The sequence below is a fragment of the Colobus angolensis genome, unplaced genomic scaffold (assembly GCF_000951035.1).
Source record: "Colobus angolensis palliatus isolate OR3802 unplaced genomic scaffold, Cang.pa_1.0 Scaffold283, whole genome shotgun sequence".
In the NCBI taxonomy this organism is placed as follows: Eukaryota; Metazoa; Chordata; class Mammalia; order Primates; family Cercopithecidae; genus Colobus; species Colobus angolensis.
The window spans coordinates 815,327-823,934 of NW_012116077.1; positions in this window are offsets into that span (position 1 = coordinate 815,327).

Consider the following 8,608-nt stretch of genomic DNA (forward strand, 5'->3'; position numbering starts at 1 on the left):
TTGGCCTCCCAACATGCTGGGATTACAAGCATGAGCCACTGTGCCCAGCCATATGTTTCTCTTGATAACTGAATGGCCCTGGGTTATACCATGTATGGAGATTGAGGCTATAAATACTTAGTGACACCATCCATATGGCTTAATCAAACCAATGTAATGATGACAACAAATCCTGAACTATGCCCCTTTGGGTTATATGCTTATATGTGAGGGAGAGTGGGCCACAGAATGTCTCTCCATTGCTGATGGGGATTGCTTTTTGGCCCATCTCTTGCTTCTTATAATTATTGGCAATGACACCAAAGCCGATCAAGATAGCCTCAACTCTGTATGTGAGTAGTAATTGATAATAGACTAGCCTTAGATCACATTCTTACTGTTTGAAAGAAGACCCAGTGGTCCTCGTGGGATTTCTTCAGAGCTAAATGAGACCAGGACTTTGGGAGGTGTGGATGGGGTCACTACAGCAAGGTGGCCTCATCCTGTGGCATGGAGTTCTGTTGAAAATGATTAATGAGATTAATTAAACAGATTTGGTCCCAGATTCTGTTGGTCAGATTAATCAGAGTGACATATTCATGTATAATTCCATATTTAGCCAAGAATGTGTTGGGCTAATGGGCGGCTTGTTGAGAGAGTCAATCCACTGTGGGCTGTGGGTGTATTTGCACATTTTTTTGCCGATTATGACAAGACTGGAAGACCCCAGCTGCTCTCTACCCGGCCATTTCTCAGGATTGTATTTGAATTACTGAAAACAGTCTTTAGGGATGAGATGATGTCTTCCCTCAGACAGAGAGGGTTTGTTTCCACTTGCTGTAACAGTAATGAATTCCCCAAGCTCACTGTTCATCCCCTATTACGTAGCCCACTGTGTGTCCCTATCCAGGATAGGTCATTTGCTTCACCAACGTGAGACTTGGGGAGCACAGATAACCAGTGGGAACATGGGTAGCCAGTATGTGCATCATGCTGATGCCCTGGCTACTGCTTTTGCCGTAAGTAATAAGGCCATTTGTCTCTGACTCAGGAGTCCCATGTCTTTTGCCAGTATCCACAAAACAGTAACAGGTTAACTGTTTGATAAGTAGGGTAAAACCTCATGCCCTGTGTAATTCTCTACAATATCTTGTCTTTCCATTTTCTTAACAATGTCTTTTAAGAGCACAAGTTTTTAATTGTGATAAAGTTCAATTTATCAATTCTTTTATGGATTGTGCTTTTGTGTCATACCTAATAATCCTTTACCTAATCCCAGGTCACACAGATTTTTTTTGCCTGTGTTTTCTTCTTACCAGAGTTTTATGTCTCACATTTAGATGTATAATCCAGTTTGGATTAATTTTTAAATAAAGTGTTATTTTAGGTCAAGGTTCAATGTTTCTTTTTCTTTTTGCCTATTGATGTTCCAGTTATATCAACACATCTGTTGAAAGGCTATCCTTCTTCATTCAATTGCTTTTCCATCTTTGTAAAAAACCAATTAGCCATATAAGTGCAGATCTATTTCTAGACTCATTATTCTTTTCCATTGATATGTTTCTTTATCTCTTCTTTAATACCATACTGTTTGATTACTATGACATTATATACATGATAATTTAAAAAGTGAAACAAATTGAAATGCAAACATAAAACTCGATGGTATATTTCCATTATAGAATGTATTTGCTACAGTGTGGAATGAGAGTGTAATTCATATTCGATACTGTATATAGTATTACATACTGCACGCAAACATATAAACTAGTGAGTTTATTAAGTATTAAATAATGAGATATCTAATCTTTTTGATGTGTTGTTGAATTGGTTTTACTAGGATTTTTTTTTTTTTTTTTTTGAGACAGAGTCTCGCTCTGTCGCCCAGGCTGGAGTGCAGTGGCCGGATCTCAGCTCACTGCAAGCTCCGCCTCCTGGGTTTATGCCATTCTCCTGCCTCAGCCTCCCAAGTAGCTGGGACTACAGGCGCCCACCACCTCGCCTGGCTAGGTTTTGTATTTTTAGTAGAGACGGGGTTTCACCGTGTTAGCCAGGATGGTCTCGATCTCCTGACCTCGTGATCCGCCCATCTCGGCCTCCCAAAGTGCTGGGATTACAGGCTTGAGCCACCGCGCCCGGCCGGTTTTACTAGGATTTTATTGAGGATTTTTGCATCAATGTTCATTGGAAATACTGTCTTGTAGTTTTCTTTTCTTGTTGTGTCTTTGTCTGGTTTTGGTACCAGGATGATGCTGGCCTCATAAAATAAATTTGGAAGTATTCCATCCTAGTTCTTTTTTTTTTTTTTTTGGAAAAGTTTTAAAAAGGATTAATATTAATTCTCCTTTGAATTCTTGGTAGAATTCAGCCGTGAAGCCATCTGTTCCTGGGGTTTTCTTTGTTGGAATGTTTTAGTAGCCACTTCAGTCCCTTTATTTCTTACTGGTCCGTTCAGGCTTTCTGTTTCTTCCTAAGTTAATTTTGGTAGGTTGTATGTTTCTAGGAATTCATCCATTTCCTCTAGATTTTCCAATTTGTTGGCATATAGTTGTTCATAATAATCCCTTATGATACTTTTTAAAAAAAATTCGGAGGCATCCATTGTCAGGTCTTCACTTTCATTTCTGATTTCATTTATTTGTGTGTCTTCTCTTCTCTTTCTTAGTCTAGGTAAAGGTTTGTCAATTTTATTTTTTTCAAAAATTAGTTTTATTAATTTTTCTATAGCTTTATTATTCTCTATTTGATTTATCTCTGTTCTTATTTTTATTACTCCTTTCCTTCTGCTAACTTTGGGTTTAGTTTGTTCTTTTTCCTAGTTCCTTGAGGTGTAACATTAGGTAGTTTGAGGTGTTTCTTCTTTTTTGATGTAGGTGTTTGTTGCTATATGCTTCCTTCTTAGAACTGCTTTTGCTTCATCCCATATGTTTTGGTATGCTGTGTTTCCATTTGTCTCAAGATATTTTTACATTTCCCCTTTTTTCTTTGACCCACTGGCTGCTCAAGAGCATGTTTAATTTCCACATATTTGTGAATTTTCCTCCTGTTACTTATTTCTAGTTTCATATCATTGTGGTCAGAAAAGGCACTTGATATGATTTTGATTTTTTTTTTTTTTTGAGACAGAGTCTCGCTCTATTGACCATGCTAGAGTGCAGTAGTGTGATCTCAGCTCACTGCAACCTTCACCTCCCAGGTTCAAGGGACTCTTTTGCCTCAGCCTCCTGAGTAGCTGGGATTACAGTCACCCACCACCACGCCTGGCTAATTTTTGTATTTTTAGTAGAGACGAGGTTTCACCGTTGCCCAGGCTGGTCTTGAACTCCTGACCTCAGGTGATCCACCCGCCTCGGCCTCCCAAAGTGCTGGGATTAAAGGCATGAGCCACCGCACCTGGTCCCATTATATCATTCTCATGTCTTTGTGTCCTGATAGCTTAGCTCCCACTTATAAGTGAGAACATATGATATTTTGTTTTCTATTCCTGAGTTATTGCACTTAGAATAATGGCCTCCAACTCCATCCAAGTTGCTGCAAAAGACATTATTTCATTCCTTTTTATGGCTGAGTAGTATTCCATGGTGTATTATACCACATTTTCTTCATGTACTCGTTGGTTGATGGGCACATAAGTTGGTTCCATATCTTTGCATTTGCAAATTGTGCTGCTATAAACATACGAGTGCATGTGACTCTTTTCCTTTGGGTAGATACCCAGTAGTGGGATTGCTGGATCGAATCGTAGTTTTATTTTTAGTTCTTTAAGAAATCTCCATACTGTTTTTCACATTGGTTGTACTAGTTTATATCCCACCAGCAGTGTAAAAGTGGTCCCTTTTCCCCCACATCCATGCCAACATCTATTGCTTTTGGACTTTTTAATTGTGGCCATTCTTTCAGGGGTAAGGTGGTATCTCATTGTAGTTTTAATTTGCATTTCCCTGATGATTGGTGATGTTGAGCATATTTTCATATATTTGTTGGCTCTTTGGGCATCTTCTTTTGAGAAATGTCTATTCATGTCATTTGCCCATAAAGTGAAAGCAAACTTATTAAGAAAACAAAAGAATAAAGAATGGCTACTCCTTAGGCAGAGCAGCCCCATAAGTTATTATCTTATGAACAGCCTGCCACAAAATGGCTGGTTGTAGTCCCCTTGCCCTCCCACACAAGGAAGTGGTATATATTGGGGGTTCAGTATTGGCCTCTGCTGCTGGGAAGTTGGGAATGGACACACAACTTTTATGATCAGCCATGGTGAGGGGAAGCCCATGCAATTGAGCCCATGTAGAGCCTTCATCTCTGCAGCCATGGGCATTCTGTACATTGGCCCCTTGAGTAAGCTTCAGGATAGTTGGGGAAAGAGGTTGATATTCCAATGCAAGTAATCTTGTTCACATAGTTATCAAGACCCTCCATCACAGTTGATGCCCTCTGTTGGGCATTTATATGGAACACAATAAATGGCAGCATTGCAATTATGTACTATATTGTTGTACATAATTGTTGATGCCCTCTGTTGGGCATTTATATGGAACACAATGGTAGAGGTTGGACCTCTACCATTAGTAGGGGTCCAACCACATACCACTTCCCCAAAACCTCCTTTTTACCAATACTATAAATTTTGTTCATTCCAGGTCCCTGGACCATATGGTGTAGAGCCATACCTTAGGCCACTTCTCCTTCCAAGCAAAGTGAACAACCAGATATGCCACTTGAAATTATGTTTGCAGAAAAGACTCTTCTTCAGTGACCTTCTGGGCTACCCCTGTGTAGGGCTGTGATCTACAATAATGTGCTCTGGCTGGTGCCCTTAGGTCATGCAGAAATGTGCTAAAATAGCTTTAAATGTTCTACTCTTCAAATAGCTGGTTAGAGAGAGGTCCCTGTATTAGTTTTCTAGGGCTGCCATAACAAAGTACCACAGACAGGTGACTTAAACAACAAAAATGTATTTCCTTACAGTTCTGGAGGCTAGAAGTTCAAGATCAAGGTGTCAGCTGAATTGGTTCCTTTTTGCTACAATTTGAGTGTTTGTGTTCCCTCCAGAATTCATGTTGAAACTTAATCCCCAATGCACAAGTATTAAGAGGTAAGGCCTTTAGGAGGTGATTAGGCCACGAGAGCTCTGCTGTCATGGATGGGATCAGTGCCTTGTGAAAGGGCTGAGGGAACTAGCTAGGCCCTTTTGCCCTTCTGTCCCTTTTGCCATGTGAGGAAACAGTGTTCAAGGTGCCATCTTGGAAGCAGAGACCAGGCCCTTACCAGACAATGAACTTGCTGTCAACTTGATCTTGGACTTTCCAGGCTCCAGAACTGTGAGAAATAAATTTCTATTATTTATAAATTACCCAGTCTAAGGTATTTTGTCATAGTGGCAGGAATGGACTGAGTCACTTCTGAAGGCCTCTATGCTTGGGTTTATTGGTGGCTGTCTTCTCCATGTGTCTTCACATGGTATTCCCTATGCATGTGTTTGTGTCCTAATCTCTTCTTCTTAGAAGAACATCAGTGGTGTTGGATTAGGGCCCACCCTAATGACCTCATTTAACCTTAGTTACTTCTTTAAAAACCCTATCTCCAAATATAGTCACATTCTGTGATTCTGGAGGTTAGGGCTTCAACACTTGAATCTGACAGGGACACAACTCAGCCCAAAGCAGTCCCCATGAAACCATAAGTGTGGGTTGCAAAAGAGAAGGCAGTGTGGCTGGTATGAACACACTGGCAGTGTGAGCTGCTGCTTAGGTACCTTTGTTGTGCCTCCAGAACCTGTTCAAGGCCAATCCATATATACCACTTGTAATTTAAGCTTCCTCTGTATTCTTCTGTAGTCAAGCAGGTCCATCAAAAAGGAATGTAATAGGGATCACTACTCCTTAATTTTGTGAGTCTTGACGATGGCCCTAATTTCTGTAAGTTTCCTTTGCATGTAGTATTGATTTTGGTTTACTATTTTGACAGTGTAGTATAGTGGTTAAGAGCATGAACTCTGAAGCTAGTTTCTGGTTTACATTACAGTTCTACCAATTACTAAGTAGTGACCTCGGGCAAGTTACTTTAGCTTATAATGCCTTAATTTCCTTTTCTGTAAAATGTGTACAATTATAGTACCTACCTTATAGTGCTGTTTTGAGGAATAATATGCTAACATATGGAAAGTGCTTGAAAGAGTGTCTGGCATGTAATAAGTGCTATGCATGTGTTTGCTATCACTGCCATAATTAGAAGGGAGAGTAAGTTCCAGACTTCCACCTAGCCCTTCCTATCATAAAAACTCTCACTCTGCAGGTCAGGAAGTCAATTGAGCTGTTTTGCCAGTTGCTAGTTTTATTGATTACAACTGTAAATCCAGCAACTGGGGAAATCACCAGAGTGGATTTATAGACCCACTGAGCCCACCATGAGTTGAATTTAGGCCAAAATTCCAATTATCATTTGATCTTCACAAGCCCTCACTCTGACTGTGGGCAACAGTGTTGTTGAGTTCGCAGGATTAGTGACAGCTCAGAGCTATTGTCCCATAATCCCTGAAGAGCATGTGTGTATTTGAACATTTACCTTGGTAAATTTCTGCAGACCTTTGCTGGGGATAGCTGGGAATATTTATAGTACATAATTGCAATGCTGCCATAGCATCCTTCCTCAAGGTACTCAGTCTCCCTTTTATTCTAGGGAATCTGGGTATATGAACTGAGAAGCTGTGACACTCTATCATGGTGATCCAACTTTCTGTTTGCCAAAATTCCTTTGGTTAAGCAGATCAAGTCTCTATATCAGTCCTAGGGTTCCTATGATCAATTAATTGCCATGAGAGATCACTGTGGGTCAAACCATTTTGATTGTCACTCAGTAGCTCTATTCTGGGACATGGTTATCAGTTTTTGCTGTGAAACAAACCACCGAAAGCTTAAACAACTACCATTTATTTAGTTAACGATTGTTGGGGGTTGAAAATTTGGGCTGGGCTCAGCTGGGCTGGTCTTTTGCTTGCATCAGCTGAACTCACTCATATGTCTGTGGTCTGCTGCTGTTGGTTTTAGTGACACCACTTCTAGGGATTAGTTGGCCATGAGTTGGGCCAAAAGGGATGATTGGAGCATGTATCTCTCCACATCTGGTTTGTTTGCAGGATGGCAGCAGGTTTCCAAGACTAGCAAGCCCCAGTGCAAAAGCACTTTTCCAGCTTTTGCTTGCACCATTTTAACCAATGTCCCATTGACCAAAGCAAGTCACACAGCAGATTCAAGAGAAAGAAATAGATCCAAATAGTTCTTCAAATAATCGTCTCATTTTATGTGATCCTCCCACTTCCACTCTCTGTACCTGGAGAGCAGGGGGTGCCTCTTCCATGAAAATGACTTCCACCTATGCTGCAGCCTTTTCCTGGGAATCATTGGTGCACTACACTCTGATTTATTTTTCAGTTTGATCCCATCAGCATTCATTTCAGGAATCTGTCAAAGTCTTTGCTCTGCCATCCTCACCCTCTCCACTGCTTTTACCAATGAATTTATACTTCTTTATAATTGTTTCTATTTGTTTTGGGAAGCTAAATACCTGTGTTCAATTGAGTATCTTGCACCACAACAACCTCAGATTACATTTTAATCTACTATCTATAGATCAATGGTAGCAGTGCAAAAAATTACATGTATATGTACTATATTCTTCCTATATGTACATGTATATGTATGTATATATGTACATACATAAGCATATGTAAATAACATATATGTGTGTGTATCTATCTATATACACATATATATATATATATATATATATATATATATATATATAGAGAGAGAGAGAGAGAGAGAGAGAGAGAGAGAGAGGCTTGCTCTGTCACCGAGCCTGGAGTGCAGTGGTGAGATCATAGCTCACTGCAGCCTTGATCTCCCAAGCTCGAGCAATCCTCCTGCCTCAGTCTCTTGAGTATCTGGGACTACTACAAGCATGTGCCACCACAAATGGCATTGCCCACGCTGGTTCTGGACTCCTGAGCTCACGGAACTCTCCTGCTTCAGCCTCCCAAAGTGCTGGGATTACAGGCATGAGCTACCATGCCTGGCCTCTTCCCATATATGCTGAGCGAGTGGTTCAGAAAAAAAGAATCAAGGTATATGCACTCTACTGTGAGAAAGAAGAGCAAAAGATGACTTGTATAATTTTCCTAAGACAAGAACTTTGGCCTAATTCTACTGTTTCATATTTGGTGTGTAGCGTGAGAGAGAAGGAGGCATTTCCTTTGCTTAATGTATTACTTTAGGCCATTTTGACCACTGTGTCTCTCCTAGAGCTCTCGTTGGGATTTTATCAATTTTAGGCTGCTTGTGCTGTTCTGTCTGCCTTAGGCAAACTTTTTTTTTCTTTTTTTTTTCTTTTTTTTTTGAGATGGAGTCTCGCTCTGTCGCCCAGGCTGGAGTGCAGTCGTGTGACCTCGGCTCACTGCAAGCTCCACTTCCCAGGTTCACACTGTTCTCCTGCCTCAGCCTCCCAAGTAGCTGGGACTACAGGTGCCCACCACCACGCCTGGCTAATTTTTTTGTATTTTTAGTAGAGATGGAGTTTCACCATGCTAGCCAGGATGGTCTCGATCTCCTGACCTTGTGATCCGCCTACCTTG